Consider the following 26476-nt stretch of genomic DNA (forward strand, 5'->3'; position numbering starts at 1 on the left):
GGGAAAGTGCGTGTCTGAGCCATCACAATGAGATATGGAAAGGGAAAGTGCGTGTCTGAGCCATCACAATGAGATATGGAAAGGGAAAGTGCGTGTCTGAGCCATCACAATGAGATATGGAAAGGGAAAGTGCGTGTCTGAGCCATCACAATGAGATATGGAAAGGGAAAGTGCGTGTCTGAGCCACCACAATGAGATATGGAAAGGTAAAGTGCGTGTCTGAGCCATCACAATGAGATATGGAAAGGGAAAGTGCGTGTCTGAGCCACCACAATGAGATATGGAAAGGGAAAGTGCGTGTCTGAGCCACCACAATGAGATATGGAAAGGGAAAGTGCGTGTCTGAGCCACCACAATGAGATATGGAAAGGTAAAGTGCGTGTCTGAGCCACCACAATGAGATATGGAAAGGGAAAGTGCGTGTCTGAGCCACCACAATGAGATATGGAAAGGGAAAGTGCGTGTCTGAGCCACCACAATGAGATATGGAAAGGGAAAGTGCGTGTCTGAGCCATCACAATGAGATATGGAAAGGTAGTGTGTGTCTGAGCCATCACAATGAGATATGGAAAGGGAAAGTGCGTGTCTGAGCCACCACAATGAGATATGGAAAGGTAAAGTGTGTGTATACCAGTGAGTGACAACAGCAGTGGAAACTTTAATGTTTTACAAATGTCTCGTGAATTAGCCTACATTGATTTACTATCACACACACAGCTAAGACTCATCCCAAGGAGTTACAGTAAGAGGTAGAGACCACTTCAATTATATTTAGTAACATGGTTTCATATTGCTGAACGAAGCTAACAGACCATGTCAGAGAAAAGGGGCAATCCGAGATTTAAAAAAAACAAAACAATGGACCCGCCTCTTGTTTTGATAACAGCGGAGGGAAAGGAGAAAGGAGAGGCAGAACTACTATCAAATGCACAGAGCTATGAATGCAAGGACAGACCATCCAAATCAAATCTAATACCAACAACACAGTTAAGAAATTATTTACTAAATTAAAAAATTATAATAAAGTAACAAAATTACAATAATGTGGCTATATACGGGGGGTCTTACATTATTATTTTTGTTATTCAATTGGTAGTCTCATCGCTGCAACTTTCGTACGGACTCAGGAGAAGGGAAGGTCGTGAGCCGTGGGTCCTCTGAAACACAAACCAACCAAGCTGCACCGCTTCTTGACACAATGCCCACTCAACCCGGAAGCCAGCAGCACCAACGTGCCGGAGGAAACGCCGTACACCTGGCAACCGTGTCAGCATCCACTGCACCCGGTCCACTACAGGAGTCGCTAGTGCGCAATGGGACAAGGACATCCCTGTCGGCCAAACCCTCCCCTAACCCGGACAACGCTGGGCCAATTGTGCGTCGCCCCAAGTGTCTCCCAGTCGTGGTCGGCTGCAACACAGCCTGGACTCTAACCAGGATCTCTAGTGGCACAGTTTAGACCACTGCGCCACTCAGGAGGCCCTGACTGGAGTCTGATCATTTTTGGAGCCCTCCTCTGACACCACCTTGTATACAGGTCCTAGATGGCAGACAGCTTGGCCACATGGGAACAAAATTATAATTTTAACCATGTTTTGAAACTAGTGTTTGTTTACAATACTATTATTTAGATCAATGGAGTAAAACAATATTATATTTGTGGTTCTGCTGGGGGTAAGTCAGCTCAGTTAGCTCATGAGGCATTGGTAGGTTATATTTTTCATTGGCGAGGCTTAAGTTACATATCATCGATTCAAAAACTCCGAACATGGACTGCCCCTTTAAATGCTGAAGGTACAAGTCAGGCCATTAATCATTTCACTGGAAAGCGTTGGCCTCTATATCTGTTATAGCAACATAGGCTCAGAGAGAAGAAGCACTACACTGCGTCGAGACGAGGAGCTAGGCATATGGCTATTTATAATGTCTGACGCGCACAGACACACTTGACAGTTACTGTGGTTTGGTAAGTGAAGTGGAGGGTGGGAGGTGGAGGGAAAGGGCATGAGGGGGCTGCCCTGGCTGTCACGATTAGCAAGCCCTGATCATACGTCACTGACAGACTACTCTTATCTATTCAATCCATCACACAGACACACCTCCCCGGGGAGAGAATAGGGCCAAATCAAAACCCTTGTTCTTAATGTTATCATACTGTAGGTTGGTGCCGATTACCTAAATGGACGTCCTCTTTCGAATTAATGCAAAATGAAAAACTATTTTGATACATTTATGTGGTAATAAATATCCACACGAATACTGTAATGACTCTATAAATGTTTATTTTCAAGCTTTGTGTGAATATTTTAAGTCATCATAAGGATAACTTACGGATAAAGGCTAGCCTATATTTTCATGGATAATGCTGTAAGTGAATATGATAGACCCTACATATAAACACCAGTGATACTTTTTGGTCATGTAGTGCACTGTGTATGTGGACGCCTGCTCCTTGAACACCTCATCCCATAATCATGGCCATTAATATGGAGTTGGTCCCCCCTTTGCTGCTATAACAGCCTCCACTATTCTGGGAAGGCTTTCCGCGGCTAGATGATCGAACATTTCTGCGGGGACTTGCTTCCATTCAGCCACAAGAGCATTAATGAGGTTGGGCACTGATGTTGGGCGATTAGGCCTGGCTCGCAGTCAGCGTTCCAATTAACCCCATTGAACACCTTTGGGATTGAGGTTAGGGCTCTGTGCAGGCAAGTCAAGTTCTTCAACACCGATCTCGACAAAACCATTTCTGTATGGACTTTCGCCACAAATAGAACAATGAGATAGATATTTCACCAGATGTATAAAATGTGAAGCATCCGCTTGGCGTTTCCATTCACAACCAAATATGGTATTGAGAGGAAGCCCAGTGGCCGGCAGTGGGAAAAGATGGATTTTGGCCGACATTCTGCAAATGTCCTCAACATTAGATCTCAATACAGTTATGTTTCATAACTAGAATCTGTTACGAACAGATTAGACTACATATTGTAGACTACGTTTCGTCAAAGTTTACAAAAAAAAATGTTTTTATCACATTGTTTAGGAGTGCAAAGGCAAAGTGAGTTATTGCACATGCATTTCACAGAGTAGGCAGTCCTTAAAGGAAATATACAGATGTATGCTAGAACGGGCTAATAGGATCGCGCTAGCTGATGCTTGGCTCTGCCCACCTCCTTGCTTGTTCTGCCCACTAGGACTCATTTGTTCCCATTCAAAACAGGCTGCGAGCATTACATCACTACAGCCGAGACTTGGCATTGCACATAGTGATCTTAGGCTTGTGTGCTGCTGCTCAGCCATGGAAACCCATTTCATGACGAACAGTTATTGTGCTGGCGTTGGTTCCAGAGGCAGTTTGGAAAGCTAGTGAATGATGCAACCGAGAACAGATGATTTTTACACGCTTCATGCTTCAGCGGTCCCGTTCTGTGAGCTTCTGTGACCTAGCACTTTGAGGCTGAGCAGTTGTTGCTCCTAGAGGTTTCCACTTTACAATAAAAGCACTTACAGTTGACCAGGACAGCTCTAGCAGGGCAGAACTTTGACGAACTGACTTGTTGGAAAAGTGGCATCCTATGACAGTGCCAAGTTAAAAGTCGCTGATCTCTTCAATAAGGCCATTCTACTGCCAATATGTCTATGGAGACTGCATGGCTGTGTCCTCGACTTTATACACCTGTCAGCAACAGATGTGGCTGAAATGTCCAAATTCACTAACTTGAAGGGGTGTCCACATTAGAGGTCGACCGATTATCATTTTTCAACGCCGATGCCGATTATTGAAGGACCAAAAAAAGCAGATACCGATTCAAATCGGACAATTGTTTTATTTATTTATAATAATGACAATTACAACAATATTGAATGAACACTTATTTTAACTTAATAGAATACATCAATAAAATCAATTTAGCCTCTAAATAATGAAACATGTTCAATTTGGTTTAAATAACGCAAAAACAAAGTGTTGGAGAAGAAAGTAAAAGTGCAATATGTGCCATGTAAGAAAGCTAACATTTAAGTTCATTGCTCAGAACACGAGAACATATGAAAGCTGGTGGTTCCTTTTAACATGAGTCTTCATATTTTCCCACGTAAGAAGTTTTGGGTTGTAGTTTGTAGTTTATAGGACTATTTCTCTATACCTTTGACTATTGGATGTTCTTATAGGCACTTTAGTATTGCCAGTGTAACAGTATAGCTTCCGTCCCTCTCCTCGCCCCTACCAGGATCACAACGACAACAGCCACCCTCGAAGCAGCGTTTGTTCCACAAAAGCCACGGCCCTTGCAGAGCAAGGGGAACAACCACTCCAAGTTTCAGAGCGAGTGACGTTTGGAACACGAGAGTGCTGTTTGAATGAATGTTTATTTTTAAATTGTACCTTTATTTATCTTGGCAAGTCAGTTAAGAACTCATTATTTTTTTTCAATGACGGCCTAGGAACAGTGGGTTAACTGCCTTGTTCAGGGGCAGAACGACAGATGTTTACCTTGTGAGCTCGGGGATTCGATCTTGCAACCTTTCGGATACAAGTCCAACGCTCTAACCACTAGGCTACCTGCCGTGAAATCAGGCCTTCATGGTCGAATTGCTGAGACACCACCAAAGGACACCAATAATAAGAAGAGACTTGCTTGGACAAAGAAACATGAGCAACGGAAATTAGACCAGTGGAAATCTGTACTTTGGTCCGAGGAGTCCAAATGGGAGATTTTTGGTTCCAACCGCCGTGTCTTTGTGAGATGCCGAGTAGGTGAACGGATGATCTCCACGTGTGGTTTCCAATGTGAAGCATGGAGGAGTGATGGTGCTTTGCTGCTGGCACCGTCTGTGATTTATTTTAAATTCAAGGCACACTTACCCAGCATGGCTACCACAGGATTCTGCAGCAATATGCCATCCCATTTGGATTGCACTTAGTGGGACTGTCATGTGATGGACAATGACCCAACACACCTCCAGGCTGTGTAAGGGCTATTTGGGAGTGATGAGTGCTGCATCAGATGACCTGGCCTCGACAATCACACGACCTCAACCCAATCGAGATGGTTTGGAATGAGTTGGACCGCAGAGTGAAGAAAAAGCAGCCAAGTGCTCAGCATTTATGGGAACTCCTTCACTGTTGGAAAACCATTCCAGGTGAAGCTGGTTGAGAGAATGCCAAGAACTTCATCAAGGCAAAGGGTGGCTATTTGAAGAATCTAAATATAAAATATATTTTGATTTGTTTAACACTGTTGGTTACTACATGATTCCATATGTATTAATTCATAGATTATTTTCTACATTATAGATAATGAAGACAAAGGAAAACCCTTGAATGAGAAGGTGTCCAAACTTGACTGGTAGTGTACGTTAGTGTATATATAGCGTATCATCGTAACAATAACACAACAATGTTGCAACAGCATGAAAACTCCTTAGCTCTCGAACTCTAAGACTTCTCCCTATTTTTCGCCCTCAGCTTTCCCCACGACTAGGGGCTGGGGCTGTCACGACATTTCATCACCCGGTGACTGTCAAGCACATAACTGTCGGTCTCACAGTAATTGACCATTAATTAACATAAAGGCGTTTACCATCTCCTGGCTTCCACACAGTCACTGACAAGGACTTTTCAAACATCTACATTTTAAAAACTCAAATAAATCCATTCAATATAGCCTACACCTTCCCAATAAATACATGTAATATAGCCTACACCTTCCCAATAAATATATGTAGTCTATTTGAGTCCTTATGTTAGGTCCTGATCCGGCTATGCCATATGGCTGTGGGCTACAATAGTTCATTTAGCAGACCAGATTTGTTTAGAATTCGGTGGCATTATTTTATAGTATGAAGAATACAATTGAACAAAGCTGAATAAAATAGAAAGGATATTTTCTCCAAAACGATGAGCGATTGCGCACATGCGGCTATTCTGTATTCAGTGTTTAAGAAATAGGTACTCCTATATGCTTAATGTAGAGTTATTAATGTAACTTTAGTTCGACAAATGTTGGGCTATATGTTTTGATTTTTAATACATTGTAAGGCTGCATGATGCAACTAATGTGGCCTGAAAGGCACGAGTTCTGCTTAGATTTTTTGCGCAGGCTGTACACACTTCATCAGTCTCTCATTCACAATTTGACAAGCCATTGGCAATGTCGGCTTCATCCCCTTTGTGTACACTAAAAAAAAGCCATGCCTCCTGCTGCCAGTGGCCGTTGTGCCCATGGCCCAGAGTGCTGCATTGCGCCCTTCTACCAGAGTGTCGCGGGCTCCGAAGCACCTCTCTCACTCACATGGCTCTCTATCACGTGATCTGGTCTTTCTCACGGGCTACAAGTGACGACAGACACATCGGGGATGCAACAACACGTCCTTATCCAATTCTGAGGTGCATATTGAAGATAATGGATTACCTGTCTACTCATCAACAAGATGAGTAGGTCTAACAAACCGCAAAAGCACTAGCCTATGTCAATCTACTATCCTACATAGTACAAAAGTGGACTTATTCTATTCTGTGCGAGAAATAAATATTCCAAACATAGTCTGGGACAGTTGTGGGATGCGATAGATCACAAATCAATACAACCACAATGTGGCTGATAAAACGGATCAGGAGGTTTAGCTGAAAATGTTGATAAACTATCAGGCTATTTCTTCACATTATAAGAGCAGCAATGTACACATGGCAGTAGGCTATAATCGTAAACGTTCCATTAGCAGGAAAACAACATTCTCAAAAAAGTGACCGCAAATGAGATTATGCAAGTAATGCTTTTATTATAAAAGGTGCATTATTATGGTGAAAATTATCTTCCCCAAACTTGAAACTCACACACTGCTTACTGTATGCCAGTTGGGCTCTACACACCCCTTGTAAAGCAGTTTAATGTGCTTCATTTAAAAAAAGTTATTTGGCCACTTCAGTTGTGATAAAAACCGTATCAAAACATATAGGCCTATGGGCTCGGCTACGAGGTGTGCAACTAAATAAATAAATAAATAAATAGGCATCGTTTGCCTTACCCTGGGCATCAATCAGAAGTGATATACAATTCACAAGTGATGGGGTAATATTGTCACCAATCACACTGTTATTGATTTCATCTAGTCTTTCCATTCACTAAATAATGTGTGCGTGAAACTCGTTTTGACTTAGAATGGACCATTATCATGCACCTGTATCAAAACAGGAGCAGTGGTAACAATGACATGTCATCTAGGCACTTAAATAGCGAATGGAGGACGCTTTTTCCCTGGTTCATTTTCATGCCAGCCAGGTAGGCTACACTCCTGTTGTATAAAGAGAAGTAATTGTGCTTAATATTCAGAAAGTTGAGAAATAAATAGTATAGGCCTAGCCTATAGAAAGCTGACGGGCTCCTGCTTTTAAGAGGCCATCACTCTGTTCTAAAGTATAGGCCTAGCCTATAGAAAGCTGATGGGCTCCTGCTTTTAAGAGGCCATCACTCTGTTCTAAAGCATTGCATAGCCTATGGGAATGTTGCGCAACATGAGCTCATGGGCTCTCGTGTAATGTTTGATTTCCGATGGCATTTGCATATTGTTGTCAGAGTGATTAGAGGGACAATAGAGTGCTGAGTACCAGGCACTTAGCACGTTTGGTAGGCTACTAATGACCATCAGCAGCATCACAGTTGAGAAGCCTAACTACCGTGACTAAACTGTCACGTGGAATTTGACTGCCTTCATGGCTCAGCCCTACCAGCTCATGTGAACTAAAATCCTGACGCTTTGTTTTAACGTTTGGAAACGTCAATAATCATTGATTGCGAGACGGCATTTGAAACATATGGCCCTTATTTTTCATCAGCGAGAGAGAAACCTTCAAATAAAAAAATGACTAGTTGTAGCCGTTACAGATCCATACAGCTAGGGGTGCCTCCATCTGACCAAACCACACTTCTTCTGCTACACTTCCACACAGGTGTTCTGAGCATGCTAGATAGCTAGGGTAAACAGACCTATTCAGCTAGGGGTGCCTCAATCTGACCAAACCACACTTGTTCTGCTACACTTACCCGACTTCCACACAGGTGTTCTGAGCATGCTAGATAGCTAGGGTAAACAGACCTATTAAGCTAGGGGTGCCTCCATCTGACCAAACCACACTTCCCCACTTCCACACAGGTGTTCTGAGCATGCTAGATAGCTAGGGTAAACAGACCTATTCAGCTAGGGGTGCCTCCATCTGACCAAACCACACTTCCACACAGGTGTTCTGAGCATGCTAGATAGCTAGGGTAAACAGACCTATTCAGCTAGGGGTGCCTCCATCTGACCAAACCACACTTCCCCACTTCCACACAGGTGTTCTGAGCATGCTAGATAGCTAGGGTAAACAGACCTATTCAGCTAGGGGTGCCTCCATCTGACCAAACCACACTTCCACACAGGTGTTCTGAGCATGCTAGATAGCTAGGGTAAACAGACCTATTCAGCTAGGGGTGCCTCCATCTGACCAAACCACACTTCCACACAGGTGTTCTGAGCATGCTAGATAGCTAGGGTAAACAGACCTATTCAGCTAGGGGTGCCTCCATCTGACCAAACCACACTTCCACACAGGTGTCCTGAGCATGCTAGATAGCTAGGGTAAACAGACCTATTCAGCTAGGGGTGCCTCCATCTGACCAAACCACACTTCCACACAGGTGTTCTGAGCATGCTAGATAGCTAGGGTAAACAGACCTATTCAGCTAGGGGTGCCTCCATCTGACCAAACCACACTTCCACACAGGTGTTCTGAGCATGCTAGATAGCTAGGGTAAACAGACCTATTCAGCTAGGGGTGCCTCCATCTGACCAAACCACACTTCCACACAGGTGTTCTGAGCATGCTAGATAGCTAGGGTAAACAGACCTATTCAGCTAGGGGTGCCTCCATCTGACCAAACCACACTTCCACACAGGTGTTCTGAGCATGCTAGATAGCTAGGGTAAACAGACCTATTCAGCTAGGGGTGCCTCCATCTGACCAAACCACACTTCCACACAGGTGTTCTGAGCATGCTAGATAGCTAGGGTAAACAGACCTATTCAGCTAGGGGTGCCTCCATCTGACCAAACCACACTTCCACACAGGTGTCCTGAGCATGCTAGATAGCTAGGGTAAACAGACCTATTCAGCTAGGGGTGCCTCCATCTGACCAAACCACACTTCCACACAGGTGTCCTGAGCATGCTAGATAGCTAGGGTAAACAGACCTATTCAGCTAGGGGTGCCTCCATCTGACCAAACCACACTTCCACACAGGTGTTCTGAGCATGCTAGATAGCTAGGGTAAACAGACCTATTCAGCTAGGGGTGCCTCCATCTGACCAAACCACACTTCCACACAGGTGTCCTGAGCATGCTAGATAGCTAGGGTAAACAGACCTATTCAGCTAGGGGTGCCTCCATCTGACCAAACCACACTTCCACACAGGTGTCCTGAGCATGCTAGATAGCTAGGGTAAACAGACCTATTCAGCTAGGGGTGCCTCCATCTGACCAAACCACACTTCCACACAGGTGTTCTGAGCATGCTAGATAGCTAGGGTAAACAGACCTATTCAGCTAGGGGTGCCTCCATCTGACCAAACCACACTTCCCCACTTCCACACAGGTGTTCTGAGCATGCTAGATAGCTAGGGTAAACAGACCTATTCAGCTAGGGGTGCCTCCATCTGACCAAACCACACTTCCACACAGGTGTTCTGAGCATGCTAGATAGCTAGGGTAAACAGACCTATTCAGCTAGGGTGCCTCCATCTGACCAAACCACACTTCCACACAGGTGTTCTGAGCATGCTAGATAGCTAGGGTAAACAGACCTATTCAGCTAGGGGTGCCTCCATCTGACCAAACCACACTTCCACACAGGTGTCCTGAGCATGCTAGATAGCTAGGGTAAACAGACCTATTCAGCTAGGGGTGCCTCCATCTGACCAAACCACACTTCCACACAGGTGTCCTGAGCATGCTAGATAGCTAGGGTAAACAGACCTATTCAGCTAGGGGTGCCTCCATCTGACCAAACCACACTTCCACACAGGTGTTCTGAGCATGCTAGATAGCTAGGGTAAACAGACCTATTCAGCTAGGGGTGCCTCCATCTGACCAAACCACACTTCCACACAGGTGTTCTGAGCATGCTAGATAGCTAGGGTAAACAGACCTATTCAGCTAGGGTGCCTCCATCTGACCAAACCACACTTCCACACAGGTGTTCTGAGCATGCTAGATAGCTAGGGTAAACAGACCTATTCAGCTAGGGGTGCCTCCATCTGACCAAACCACACTTCCACACAGGTGTTCTGAGCATGCTAGATAGCTAGGGTAAACAGACCTATTCAGCTAGGGGTGCCTCCATCTGACCAAACCACACTTCCACACAGGTGTCCTGAGCATGCTAGATAGCTAGGGTAAACAGACCTATTCAGCTAGGGGTGTCTCCATCTGACCAAACCACACTTCCACACAGGTGTCCTGAGCATGCTAGATAGCTAGGGTAAACAGACCTATTCAGCTAGGGGTGCCTCCATCTGACCAAACCACACTTCCACACAGGTGTTCTGAGCATGCTAGATAGCTAGGGTAAACAGACCTATTCAGCTAGGGGTGCCTCCATCTGACCAAACCACACTTCCACACAGGTGTCCTGAGCATGCTAGATAGCTAGGGTAAACAGACCTATTCAGCTAGGGGTGCCTCCATCTGACCAAACCACACTTCCACACAGGTGTCCTGAGCATGCTAGATAGCTAGGGTAAACAGACCTATTCAGCTAGGGGTGCCTCCATCTGACCAAACCACACTTCCACACAGGTGTTCTGAGCATGCTAGATAGCTAGGGTAAACAGACCTATTCAGCTAGGGGTGCCTCCATCTGACCAAACCACACTTCCACACAGGTGTTCTGAGCATGCTAGATAGCTAGGGTAAACAGACCTATTCAGCTAGGGGTGCCTCCATCTGACCAAACCACACTTCCACACAGGTGTTCTGAGCATGCTAGATAGCTAGGGTAAACAGACCTATTCAGCTAGAGGTGCCTCCATCTGACCAAACCACACTTCCACACAGGTGTTCTGAGCATGCTAGATAGCTAGGGTAAACAGACCTATTCAGCTAGGGGTGCCTCCATCTGACCAAACCACACTTCCACACAGGTGTCCTGAGCATGCTAGATAGCTAGGGTAAACAGACCTATTCAGCTAGGGGTGCCTCCATCTGACCAAACCACACTTCCACACAGGTGTCCTGAGCATGCTAGATAGCTAGGGTAAACAGACCTATTCAGCTAGGGGTGCCTCCATCTAACCAAACCACACTTCCACACAGGTGTCCTGAGCATGCTAGATAGCTAGGGTAAACAGACCTATTCAGCTAGGGGTGCCTCCATCTGACCAAACCACACTTCCACACAGGTGTCCTGAGCATGCTAGATAGCTAGGGTAAACAGACCTATTCAGCTAGGGGTGCCTCCATCTGACCAAACCACACTTCCACACAGGTGTCCTGAGCATGCTAGATAGCTAGGGTAAACAGACCTATTCAGCTAGGGGTGCCTCCATCTGACCAAACCACACTTCCACACAGGTGTTCTGAGCATGCTAGATAGCTAGGGTAAACAGACCTATTCAGCTAGGGGTGCCTCCATCTGACCAAACCACACTTCCCCACTTCCACACAGGTGTTCTGAGCATGCTAGATAGCTAGGGTAAACAGACCTATTCAGCTAGGGGTGCCTCCATCTGACCAAACCACACTTCCACACAGGTGTTCTGAGCATGCTAGATAGCTAGGGTAAACAGACCTATTCAGCTAGGGGTGCCTCCATCTGACCAAACCACACTTCCACACAGGTGTTCTGAGCATGCTAGATAGCTAGGGTAAACAGACCTATTCAGCTAGGGGTGCCTCCATCTGACCAAACCACACTTCCACACAGGTGTCCTGAGCATGCTAGATAGCTAGGGTAAACAGACCTATTCAGCTAGGGTGCCTCCATCTGACCAAACCACACTTCCACACAGGTGTTCTGAGCATGCTAGATAGCTAGGGTAAACAGACCTATTCAGCTAGGGGTGCCTCCATCTGACCAAACCACACTTCCACACAGGTGTCCTGAGCATGCTAGATAGCTAGGGTAAACAGACCTATTCAGCTAGGGGTGCCTCCATCTGACCAAACCACACTTCCACACAGGTGTCCTGAGCATGCTAGATAGCTAGGGTAAACAGACCTATTCAGCTAGGGGTGCCTCCATCTGACCAAACCACACTTCCACACAGGTGTCCTGAGCATGCTAGATAGCTAGGGTAAACAGACCTATTCAGCTAGGGGTGCCTCCATCTGACCAAACCACACTTCCACACAGGTGTCCTGAGCATGCTAGATAGCTAGGGTAAACAGACCTATTCAGCTAGGGGTGCCTCCATCTGACCAAACCACACTTCCACACAGGTGTCCTGAGCATGCTAGATAGCTAGGGTAAACAGACCTATTCAGCTAGGGGTGCCTCCATCTGACCAAACCACACTTCCACACAGGTGTCCTGAGCATGCTAGATAGCTAGGGTAAACAGACCTATTCAGCTAGGGGTGCCTCCATCTGACCAAACCACACTTCCACACAGGTGTTCTGAGCATGCTAGATAGCTAGGGTAAACAGACCTATTCAGCTAGGGGTGCCTCCATCTGACCAAACCACACTTCCACACAGGTGTTCTGAGCATGCTAGATAGCTAGGGTAAACAGACCTATTCAGCTAGGGGTGCCTCCATCTGACCAAACCACACTTCCACACAGGTGTTCTGAGCATGCTAGATAGCTAGGGTAAACAGACCTATTCAGCTCACTACCATCTTTGGATTGAAATATAAAAACAAATAAACATTTTCTGCCATTTCAAATATTTCACCTGGTCGATATATCCGTAACATTTTTTTGCTTTGCAGACATGGCCATCTGTGCCATCCAATAAGCCAGCGGTAGGCCTATAGTGGACTTATTCTCTCCGGGCGCGCCGGGAAGGTTTGTACCTTCAGACACATGAAATGGTCCAAAATCGGAACACTTCCACGACCCGGCGCGCAGTGCAGCTGAAACCGGCTGCATCTCTACCACCAACGGCGTGAGACGAATACAAAAATAAAATAGGAACGCAAGTCTATCATTGTTGTTTTGTTTTTTTACTTAAAATGTTTGGCGATCGACTAGAAATGTCTTGGAGATGGACTAGTCGATCACGCTCAACCGGTTGGTGACCACTGTTCTAAGCCAATCAGATGTTTAATTATTAAGTTGACAGTTTTAAGTTTCCACTAGTGGCTAATTTCAAAGCTGAAAAAAAACTTTGAGGCAACCCTCAGATAAACACATTTTTTGTACCTTCTCAGATAAGCGATCATACTTTTCGTAAAATCAAGAGATGAATGTGCTGATACATGCACATGTTAACATGCTTCATGAGCTTTCATGACTACTTCTTGACAATTTAAAATATGTGTTTTTCATGCTAGAAGTCGTGCCAGTCACACAGGAGCAACATAACTGTGAACTACAAGATTATAGATTCAGGAATTCACACCTTACATTTAAATGCATTTGGTCTTATTTTACTGGTAAATGAACATAGATGCCGTTTTTGTAAATTTGATATTTATCTCAGGTGGGCTTAAAGGGAACAGTAGCACAAAAGGCATTCCCTCTATAAAGAATGTAAATTACAATAAAACAATATTGATCAATACTAACTATGCATAATATCGGATTCTATAGTGTATATTTATTAGAGGTTGACCGATTAAACCTTGTCAGCTCGGGGGATTCAATCTTGCAACCTTACAGTTAACTAGTCCAACGCTCTAACCACCTGCCTCTCATTGCACTCCACGAGGAGACTGCCTGTTATGCGAATGCAGTAAGCCAAGGTAAGTTGCTAGCTAGCACTGAACTTATAAAAAACAATCAATCATAATCACTAGTTTAACTACACATGGTTGATGATATTACTAGTTTATCTAGCGTGTCCTGCATTGCATATAATCGATGCGGTGTGTATCATTGCGCTAATCTGTACCTAACCATGAACATCAATACCTTTCTTAAAATCAATACACAGAAGTATATATTTTTACACCTGCATATTTAGCTAAAAGAAACCCAGGTTAGCAGGCAATATTAACCAGGTGAAATTGTGTCACTTTTCTTTGTTTATTGCACGCAGAGTCAGGGTACAGTTTGGGACACCTAATTTGCCAGAATTTTACGTAATTATGGCATAACATTGAAGGTTGTGCAATGTAACAGGAATATTTAGACTAATGGATGCCACCCCTTAGATAAAGTACAGAACGGTTCCGTACTTCACTGAAAGAATAAACGTCTTGTTTTCGAGATGATAGTTTCCAGATTCGACCATATTAAATGACCTAAGGCTCGTATTTCTGTGTGTTATTATGTTATAACTAAGTCTATGAATTGATAGAGCAGTCAAACTGAGCGATGGTAGGCAGCAGCAGCAGGCTCGTAAACATTCATTCAAATGGCACTTTTGTGCGTTTTGCCAGCAGCTCTTCGTTGTGCGTCAAGCATTGCACGGTTTATGACTTCAAGCCTATCAACTCCCGAGATTAGGCTTGTGTAACCGATATGAAAGGGCTAGCTAGTTAGCGGGGTGCGCGCTAATAGCGTTTCAAACATCACTCGCTCTTAGACTTGGAGTGGTTGTTCCCCTTGCTTGGGTAGCGATGCTTCGAGGGTGGCTGTTGTCGTTGTGTTCCTGGTTCGAGCCCAGGGAGGAGCGAGGAGAGGGACGGAAGCTATACTGTTACACTGGCAATACTAAAGTGCCTATAAGTACATCCAATAGTCAAAGGTTAATGAAATACAAAATGGTAGAGAGAGAAATAGTCCTATAATAACGACAACCTACAACTTATTACCTGGGAATATTGAAGACTCATGTTAAAAGGAACCACCAGCTTTCATATGTTCTGAGCAAGGAACTTAAATGTTAGCTTTCTTACATGGCACATACTGCCTCCAGCTTTCTTACATGGCACATACTGCCTCCAGCTTTCTTACATGGCACATACTGCCTCCAGCTTTCTTACATGGCACATACTGCCTCCAGCTTTCTTACATGGCACATACTGCCTCCAGCTTTCTTACATGGCACATACTGCCTCCAGCTTTCTTACATGGCACATACTGCCTCCAGCTTTCTTACATGGCACATACTGCCTCCAGCTTTCTTACATGGCACATACTGCCTCCAGCTTTCTTACATGGCACATACTGCCTCTAGCTTTCTTACATGGCACATACTGCCTCTAGCTTTCTTACATGGCACATACTGCCTCTAGCTTTCTTACATGGCACATACTGCCTCTAGCTTTCTTACATGGCACATACTGCCTCTAGCTTTCTTACATGGCACATACTGCCTCTAGCTTTCTTACATGGCACATACTGCCTCTAGCTTTCTTACATGGCACATATTGCCTCTAGCTTTCTTACATGGCACATATTGCCTCTAGCTTTCTTACATGGCACATATTGCCTCTAGCTTTCTTACATGGCACATATTGCCTCTAGCTTTCTTACATGGCACATATTGCCTCTAGCTTTCTTACATGGCACATATTGCCTCTAGCTTTCTTACATGGAAAAGAAAGTGCAATATGTGCCAACACTTTGTTTTTGCATTATTTAAACCAAATTGAACATGTTTTATTATTTATTTGAGGCTAAATTGATTTTATCGATGTATTATATTAAGTTAAAATAAGTGTTGTATTACAAATAAATAAATTGTCCGATTAATCGGTATTGGATTTGTTTTGTTCCTCCAATAATCGGTATCGGCGTTGAAAAATCATAATCCGTCGCCCTCTAATATGTATAGCCCAAACCATCGGCCTCAAAATATTTTGAGTAGAATTTGCTATTTTGTCTCTCAACATAAATCAGTTGTTCCCATTTAGCCCAGTATGCTCCCATTTAGCCCAGTATGCTCCCATTTAGCCCAGTATGCTCCCATTTAGCCCAGTATGCTCCCATTTAGCCCAGTATCCTCCCATTTAGCCCAGTATACTCCCATTTAGCCCAGTATACTCCCATTTAGCCCAGTATACTCCCTTTTAGCCCAGTATACTCCCATTTAGCCCAGTATACTCCCATTTAGCCCAGTATACTCCCATTTAGCCCAGTATACTCCCATTTAGCCCAGTATACTCCCATTTAGCCCAGTATACTCCCATTTAGCCCAGTATACTCCCATTTAGCCCAGTATACTCCCATTTAGCCCAGTATACTCCCATTTAGCCCAGTATACTCCCATTTAGCCCAGTATGCATTGAAACACAGGGATAGTGTTGATCTCTAATATTCAATGAACATAAATGTTTTTTTTTGTTCAGATTTAAGTTGATTAAAACACACACAAAAACTACAGTTAAGGATATTATGCATATAGTCATGGTGACTTAACCAAGACTAGAAACCTCTACTCTCTCCAAGACATTTGGAGTGGACAGGTAGTCGTTGATGCTGAGAGAGAATAATTAGTTCAGGGTTGAGGGATATAAGATCTACAAGTAGACAAAAATGCAAACAAATGAGGGATAAGAAGATTACTATTGGGTGACTAATCATGCAGTTAGGGCCGGGGCGTTGTCATATTTGTGTTTTCCATTCATCCAGGCAATTCCATTTTTTGGTCCAACTACTTTTTTTAAGACACAGTAGAGGGAGATTTTAAAAACTGTCTTCAGATAGGCTTTAGGAAGACAAGTTGAACAAATTAACAAGAATAGTAGTCCAGCAAATGTGAATCAGCTTTCAGATAATTCATTGAAAGTTATGGTCTTTGTGCATGGCTTCATATCCATAGAGCACATATGTCAGAGTCAAGGCCCGCGGGCCACATCCGGCCCGCGAGAAGGTTTTTTACGGCCCCTGGGATGATCTTGATTTATTATTAGAACCGGCCCGCAGACCGCAGCAAGCCGGCAGCCCGCAGATCTTTTACACGCACCAATACTACATTTCCCACAATGCAACGGTGACGCACCGAGCAGTAGGCTGCTTCATTTCAATATTTATTGGCACAGCAGTTGTCAGCATCACAGTAAAATTAACTTTCAGATACCCATCAAAAATGGCAAAACGGAAGGTGGACACTGAGAACCGGGGTTTCAAACAAGGTGGGAGTCGGAGTATTTGTTCACGGAGGTAGCTGGAAAACCTGTGTGTCTTCTGTGTGGAGAAAGTGTGGCGGTACTGAAAGAGTATAATCTGAGACGACATTATGAAACGAAACACGCGGACAAAAACAAGAATATGGACATGGAACAAAGGCTACAAAAGGCAGAGGAATTAAAACGAGGCCTCAAATCTCGACAGGCTCTGTTCAAAAAAGCCAAATCACAAGGCCAGGCTGCTGTCAAGGCCAGTTTTATTTTGGCAGAAGAGATCGCTAAATCAGCCCGGCCATTTACGGAGGGGGATTTCATCAAAAACTGCATGATTAAAGTTTGTGACGAAGTTTGCCCAGAAAAAGGCAACTCTTTTTAAATGTGAGTCTGAGCAGAAACACCATTGCCGAGAGAGTAGACCAGTTGTCCATCAATCTAAAAGAGCAGCTTGTGAAAAAGGGAAAAGATTTCATTGCATATTCCTTGGCTGTGGATGAGAGCACCGACATTTCTGACATTGCCCAGTTGTCAATTTTCATCCGCGGAGTGGACTCCAGCCTAAGCGTGACAGAGGAGTTTTTGGCTTTACGTCCTATGCATGGCACAACTACGGGGCATGATTTGTATGAAGAGGTGTCAAGATGTGTAAATGAGATGGAGCTGCCTTGGGAAAACTCGTGGGTTTGACAAGCGACGGAGCACCTGCGATGTGTGGACACAGGAGCGGACTGGTGGCGAAGATACGGGAAAAGATGCAAGAGGAAAACGCGACAGGTGAGCTGACAGCTTATCATTGTATCATACACCAGGAAGCGTTGTGCGGTAAAGCCTTGAAAATGGAGCATGTAATGAGCATCATCACGCGCACAGTTAACTTTATCAGAGCCAAAGGTTTGAATCACCGCCAGTTCAAGGCATTTCTGACAGAGTTAGAAACGGAGCATGGTGATTTGCCTTATCACACAGAGGTGCGATGGCTAAGCCAGGGAAAGGTGCTTCAAAGATGTTTCGAGCTTCGTGAGGAGATTTGTCTGTTCTTGGACAGCAAAGGGAAAGACACAACACAACTCCGAGACGAAATGTTTCTGTGTGAAATGGCTTTTCTGTGTGACATTACGAGTCATCTGAATGCAATGAACTTGCAGCTGCAGGGTCGGGATCGTGTCATCTCTGATATGTACAGTACAGTGAAGGCATTTAAAACCAAACTGACTCTGTGGGAGACGCAGATGCGGAAAGAAAATTTGAGCCACTTTCCCAGCTGCCAGACCATGAAAGAGAAGCTCTCTACCAGTGCGTTCCCGAGCGCACAGTTGGCTGATAAAATAGGTATGCTTGCCGCTGACTTTCGACGCCGATTTGCTGACTTTGAAGCACAAAAAGTAGGTTGGAACTGCTCGGTAACCCATTTGCTGTTGACGTGGAAAGCTCACCACCAAACCTCCAAATGGAGTTGATTGACCTCCAATGCAATGATGCACTGAGGGCAAAATATGCGGCAGTGGGTGCTGCGGAGTTCGCCCGTTTCCTCCCGACACAATGCCCCAGCTGCGCATCCAGGCTGCTCAAACGTTGTCTATGTTTGGCAGCACATACCTGTGTGAACAACTGTTTTCTTTGATGAACTTGAACAAAACATCACACAGAAGTCGACTTACTGCTGAACACCTCCACTCAATTCTGAGGATTTCCTCAGCTCAGAGCCTTACCCCGAACATTGATGAACTTGTGGAAAAGATGGGACACCACCAAGTATCACCCTCAACCTCAAACAAGTGAACATTACTGTGCAATCACATATTTAGAGTTTTTACTCAGTTCAAGTTTAAAAGTTAAAGTTTAATATTTGTTTTCACTGCATGTTACTTCTCCTTAAACAAAGTGTTGTTTTTGATTAATAGATTTTTGCACTTTATTTTATTGTATTTCAATCCAATTATATTTTAAAAATATTTCAGTTGAGTGGATGATAGAAAATTGCTATTATTGTTTTTTTCTTTGAAGTAAATTTAGCCCACTTTTGCTAAAATAGAAAATATAGGCTACTGATGGTGCCTTGAATACCGGTTTCTTTCATTTAATGTTCATGTTATGGGGATTTTTATATAAAGGAAATTTGTCTTTTGTGTCTGTTGAAAATTAAAGATTACTGACAGAGCCATAAGAAAATATTGCTTTATTTATCTGATCATATTGGAATATATTTGTTAGGTTTTCAGTAGGTTCAATTAGGTTCACTAGACTATATGCGTCATTTAAACATTTTTCAATGAACATTCGAACAGTCCGGCCCTCGGCTTGTAGCTAAATTTTTTATTTGGCCCTCCGTCCATTTGACTTTGACACCCCTGCCATAGAGGGACCAGGGTGGTGTTCTAACCAAGTAATTACACACCTGATTCAATTAATCATGTATGTATTGAATGAAGTCTATGATTAGTTGAATCAGGTGTGTACTGGTTGGCAAGAACAAAAACCTAACTCTACACTGCTCTCTGTGGAAACGATTGGACACAACCTGTTATAAGTGCTACTTTCACGATGAATAGCAATGATCAGTTTATTTTAATAACTTTAGGGGACATTTATATACTTATACTTTAGATAAAATGTCAGTTTTGAACATTTAAATGAATTGAAATGGATTATTCAGTGGTTGGCTAATATGAAACACCAAAATAAAAGCCTGAAAGTATGCATTGTGACACTAGACACATTAGGGAAGCCCATTCACTGCTCAATAGGGACGCAGAGCTTTCTAAATAAGAGTCCCTTCCTGATTGGATTTTTCTCAGGCTTTCGCCTGCAATATCAGTTCTGTTATACTCACAGACAATATTTTTACAGTTTTGGAAACTTTAGAGTGTTTTCTATCCTAAGCTGTCAACTACATGTTCTAGCATCTTGTCCTGACAAAATAGCCCGTTTACTTTGGGAACTATTGCCCCCTAGTTCCAAGAGTTTTTTTTAGTAAAGTCATAAAGCTTCATATGAGAGATTAATCTTTCATTTTAACTCTATTTTTTTTATACAAAATTAGGGCAGTATATGTTAGAAATGTCTAAACTTCTATTTTAGTGGGCTAAATACATACACTTACCCTAATTAGCACAGGTGGTCGCTTCTGTCAGTTTCCTGTAAACAAGCGCTGTAACATGGAGATATGGCAGTGTGGGGACACTAACCCTATGAAAAAGGTGTGTATCAATTTAACCTTTTGTTTTTCAAAAATTATTTCTTGCTGATGTGCTTCCAAAACCGTACCAAAAGAGATGCGTGTTAATATTCAGACCAAACGCCATGGCTCTTAACAATACTCCCCCGTACGGAAGACGCCTTGATCCAATTACTTATGTGTAATGTAAGGGATCTGAGAGTCATGATCAAAAGGGCTAGAAAACTCCCCAACTTTCAATGTGTATCAAGTCAGTGGGCAAATAGCAACAAAGTAGCATGGGAATGTCCCAAGTGAAGTGAAACTTGCAATGCAACAACATGAGAAATTAATCAGTAATGTTTTAAATGAAACCATATCACTAAGATTATATGAAATAATACATTGATGGCTAGCCAGACTCCCAAAAATCAAGTAATGTTAGCTGTAGTGGTGTGAAGTAATTAGGTGAAAATACTTTAAAGTACTACTTAAGGTCGTTTTTTTGGGGGTATCTGTATTTTACTATTTATATTTTTGACAACTTCCACTCCACTACATTCCTAAAGAAAATGATGTACTTTTTACTACATACATTTTCCCTGTCACCCAAAAGTACTCATTAGATTTCTAATGCTTTAGCTGGACAGGAAAATGGTCAAATTCAAACACTTATCAAGAGAACATCACTGGTCATCCCTACTGTCTCTGATCTGGCAGACTCACTAAACAGAGAACATCCCTGGTCATCCCTACTGTCTCTGATCTGGCAGACTCACTAAACAGAGAACATCCCTGGTCATCCCTACTGTCTCTGATCTGGCAGACTCACTAAACAGAGAACATCCCTGGTCATCACCACTGCCTCTGATCTGGAGGACTCACTAAACAGAGAACATCCCTGGTCATCCCTACTGCCTCTGATCTGGCAGACTCACTAAACAGAGAACATCCCTGGTCATCCCTACTGTCTCTGATCTGGCAGACTCACTAAACAGAGAACATCCCTGGTCATCACCACTGCCTCTGATCTGGAGGACTCACTAAACAGAGAACATCCCTGGTCATCACCACTGCCTCTGATCTGGAGCTCACTAAACAGAGAACATCCCTACTGTCTCTGATCTGGCAGACTCACTAAACACATGCTTGATTTGTAAATTATGTCCGAGTGTTGCAGTGTGTCCCTGTCTATCCGTACATTAGTGAAATTATTTACACTTTTACTTTTGATACTTTAGTATGTTTTAGCAATAACTTACATGTACAACCAAATACGTGTAGACTTTTATTCAAGTAGTATTTGTTTTGCTGAGTGACTTTCACTTGACTTTAATTTATGAAAAATGTATCTTTCCTTTTACTCAAGTATGACAATTGGATATTTTTCCCACCACTGAACAGCAACATTAAATGTCCCAACAAACTCGCCTAGTTGCCCCGAAGCGAGTGAGGCGTCGAATAAATGGAATGCGAAACTAGCTTCAATGTGTGGGGTGGAAAAAACCATTCTGTTTCAACCCTAAATACGTTACTGCATGAATAACATTTTAAACACAAGCAATAACTACCAACTGAACTGAATTCATCCAAATGAAGGCTTCAAACAGACGACAACCCAACTTTTACAACTTCGCCCCTGCCCCATTCCAGCGCCAACGCTCGGGTCAGTGCATAGACATCATGGAGCGAGTCGCGACCAGGAAACCGCGAAGGCCAGAAAAACAAACCGATAGATACTTTAGAACTCAAATAACACAATTTCTTTCGTCTCAGCACAATGTAACATCAACCAACCGCTGTCGAAAAGCCCACAAAAATGTCTACGCCGTGGTATTTTCCTCGTGATTTATGTTACTTACCCACAAACTGCTATTCTCCGTTCCCAAATTTTGTCGGTGTGTTTTGCACCGCTCTCAGGAAGAAGAACTTCACCCAGAGTCACGTGCGGAGCTGTCATGACGCGGATTGGACGGTTGTCAAGTCGGACCTGCAAAGAGTTTAGGGAGTTGTATTTTTCATTGGTAAACGGTAAATCCTGATATTTCCAGCTATAATGGTTTATGGATGTTTTTCCGCGGCTATATTGTATTCATGTGTTTATTGATATGAAATATAGACAAGGAAATGTACATTGTTTTCTGTTGAAATATGACCGACAGTAGGTAGGGGAAGTGTAAGCTCAGCTATTATAGCTTATTGTATCTTATATTAACCACAGGAAGCTGGTGGGATGAACTAGAGGAAAACGACCTTACTGTAATGGCTGTAATGGAATAAATGGAACATACGTTTGATATGTTTGAAACCGTTTAATTCGTATCATCCCAGCCATTATCAAGGAGCCCGTCCTCCTATACCTCCTCCCACCAGCCTCCCCTGATCTTAACATTAACCCCTAAAATCATTAGGCCTATTACTCAGCCAGATTTACATTAGAGACAGGGAGACTCCCTTATCCTATACCATACAGGCATTATACAGCAACTTAGTTAGACCACCGTCGTTGCAAAGACAGGATTTGACTCATCCATCCATGCTTTCACCCGTCCTGTCATGTCTTGACGAATCAGTGATCATGGAACAAAATACACGAGGGAAGGAAGCAGTGAAATATACAAGGAAAGAGACACAGCCGTGGTGCTTTTGATAAAACATCTGAAAGCTGTCGATGCCAGGGATTTAGAGAATGGCCATTCCATGCCCCTGCCCAAAAATGTGTCCAATTGCATGATATACACTGGATTTTTTGAGCAACTGGGGAATCAGGCGGGGCAAAAAGCCTTTGGCAGCCTATCTGGGAACATATTTTTACCTCGCTGACTCCCAGACTTGTGAAGTTCCCGAGTGGCGCAGCGGTCAAAGGCAATGCATCTCCGTGTTAGAGGCATCACTACAGACCCTGGTTCGATTACTGGCTGTATCACAACCGGCTGTGATTGGGAGTCCCATAGGGCAGCGCACAATTGGCCCAGCGTCATCCGGGTTAGGGTTTGGCTGGGGTAGGCCGTTGTTGAAAATAAGAATTTGTTCTTAACTGACTTGCCTAGTTTTTAGAAAATGCTTTAAAGTTACATAGTGAAAGAATCAGGAAGCAGAATTTCCAGAAGGAGGTCCATGTATGTAATTTGATTTGGTTCAGTAGGCAGTGCTTGACTTGGGCAGGAGCTCACTGAAGCTGAATACCAGGACCTCACATTTGTTACTGCTTGAGCTCCTGCACCTCTTTTAAACTATTAGCACAAAAGTATGGTGGAGCTCCTGCATCTCTTTTAAACTATTAGCACAAAAGTATGGTGGAGCTCCTGCACCTCTTTTAAACTATTAGCACAAAAGTATGGTGGAGCTCCTGCACCTATAAGTATAATAGTACCGGCAAGGAATTTATTTCAGTCAAACACTGTCAATAGGCAGAGTTTATGTCCATAGGTTTGTGTCATAGCCTACATAGTAAGGGCAAGAGTTCTTTCTGGTCAGACCAAGCATGTCAGGAAAAACTCCTGATCCTAATTATATACTATAGATAAAACAAGCATTTCCTGATCAATTACTTCACCAGGCCCTAGTTATAGGCAAGCCCATGTTACTGGGGTTCAGAGAGTGATTTCCACAGTGGGCAAGATTCATTATGACATTATATCAACCAGTTTTACATTCATTATGACATCATATTAACCAGTTTTACATTCATTATGACATCATATTAACCAGTTTTGCATTCATTATGACATATCAACCAGTTTTACATTCATTATGACATCATATTAACCAGTTTTGCATTCATTATGACAAATCAACCAGTTTTACATTCATTATGACACCATATCAACCAGTTTTACCTTAATTATGACATCATTACAACCAGTATTACATTCATTATGACACCATATCAACCAGTTTTACCTTAATTATGACATTATTACAACCAGTATTACATTCATTATGACACCATATCAACCAGTTTTACCTTAATTATGACATCATTACAACCAGTATTACATTCATTATGACACCATATCAACCAGTTTTACCTTAATTATGACATTATTACAACCAGTATTACATTCATTATGACACCATATCAACCAGTTTTACCTTAATTATGACATCATTACAACCAGTATTACATTCATTATGACACCATATCAACCAGTTTTACCTTAATTATGACATCATTACAACCAGTATTACATTCATTATGACACCATATCAACCCGTTTTACCTTAATTATGACATTATTACAACCAGTATTACATTCATTATGACACCATATCAACCAGTTTTACCTTAATTATGACATCATTACAACCAGTATTACATTCATTATGACACCATATCAACCAGTTTTACCTAAATTATGACATCATTACAACCAGTATTACATTCATTATGACACCATATCAACCATTTTTACCTAAATTATGACATCATTACAACCAGTTTTACATTCATTATCATGTTCTGTAATTTCAACAATGTTTTGACCAGCAAGGTGGTCACCTGTTATATAAAGTCAGTATTCAACATCCATCCATGTCTGAGGAGATGACATGGAATCCAGCCACTAGGGGCAACAGTGTTACCTTCAAGTAGGTTTGAGTTTTGCTAGGGTGTTGTGGATGGGGATGGAGGATGGGAGTAAGCATAGAAAGTTGCTTTTGATATAAAAACATTTAAGCCTATCCCAAACCTTCACCTTTACCGTTCAGAGTTAATGCCTAACTTTAAGAATTTGTAGTTAATCCTTGACATAACTCTAACCTTAAACCTGACATTTGGAACAACTTTGAAATTTGATGTTTGAGAAACATGGATGAATGTCTAATTCTGGAGTGTGATGAGAGCTGGCAGGTTTTCCCTGTTGGGTTAGCCTTTATTCTCATAGCTGCTGACACAGTGGATGAAATACTGTACATCTGTAGATTGAATGTGACAAAGAGGCACATGGTGGAATGAAAACCAGGTGCCTGCACACACACACACACACACACACACACACACACACACACACACACACACACACACACACACACACACACACACACACACACACACACACACACACACACACACACACACACACACACACACACACACACACACACACACACACACAAACCAGTGAGAACTATAGAAAACAGAACTGATACGTGCCAGATATATAAACGCCCAGGTCTTGCAGACGGTTGCTATGCATTTCCTTTGAGGTTTTATTAATAATACAATTTGCTACACACATGATATCTTGTCTCAATTTTGTGGCATTGGCTGACAGGCAAACAGGCAAGGGAACAAAACAAATATTGCTAGAACCTATTTCTGGAATTCTAAATATCAGACATTTGACGCTCTAGTTTTGACCTTCATAATACCTATGTTGGCAGTAACTTTACAAGCACGAATTATGGTCCATTTAGACTGAGAATAGTATCTAGTTATGGTAAGGGGTGAAATAAGTATAGCCAGTTATAATTGTAACGGTTCAGCTGATTATAAAAAAAGGTCAGTCTTTACATGGCTAAAATAAATGGAATATAACGTACTGTTTACAGGAAACTCCCTCTACATCCTTAGATGAAGTTGTTTACAGGAAACTCACTCTACATCCTTAGATGAAGTTGTTTACAGGAAACTCACTCTACATCCGTAGATGAAGTTGTTTACAGGAAACTCACTCTACATCCTTAGATGAAGTTGTTTACAGGAAACTCACTCTACATCCTTAGATGAAGTTGTTTACAGGAAACTCACTCTACATCCGTAGATGAAGTTGTTTACAGGAAACTCACTCTACATCCTTAGATGAAGTTGTTTACAGGAAACTCACTCTACATCCGTAGATGAAGTTGTTTACAGGAAACTCACTCTACATCCGTAGATGAAGTTGTTTACAGGAAACTCACTCTACATCCTTAGATGAAGTTGTTTACAGGAAACTCACTCTACATCCGTAGATGAAGTTGTTTACAGGAAACTCACTCTACATCCTTAGATGAAGTTGTTTACAGGAAACTCACTCTACATCCTTAGATGAAGTTGTTTACAGGAAACTCACTCTACATCCGTAGATGAAGTTGTTTACAGGAAACTCACTCTACATCCTTAGAT

The 26476-nt window shown here is 42.8% G+C and overlaps 1 protein-coding gene across 6 annotated transcripts in view; it reads right to left on the reverse strand.

Moving 5' to 3' along the window:
• The window catches only part of mtm1 (myotubularin 1), a 76861-nt gene extending 54536 nt beyond the window's left edge, over positions 1-22325 (reverse strand). For 5 of the 6 annotated variants that reach the window (XM_052497646.1, XM_052497645.1, XM_052497644.1 and 2 more), the window contains exon 1: positions 22230-22310. The gene's annotated coding sequence lies outside the window, so the exon portion shown is untranslated. Of the gene's footprint in view, positions 1-22229 lie in introns of all 6 variants that reach the window. The other variant, XM_052497647.1, reaches the window with a different exon arrangement.
• Positions 22326-26476: the final 4151 nt, after the last annotated feature.

This window comes from Oncorhynchus keta, chromosome 35, assembly GCF_023373465.1.
Source record: "Oncorhynchus keta strain PuntledgeMale-10-30-2019 chromosome 35, Oket_V2, whole genome shotgun sequence".
NCBI lineage: Eukaryota > Metazoa > Chordata > Actinopteri > Salmoniformes > Salmonidae > Oncorhynchus > Oncorhynchus keta.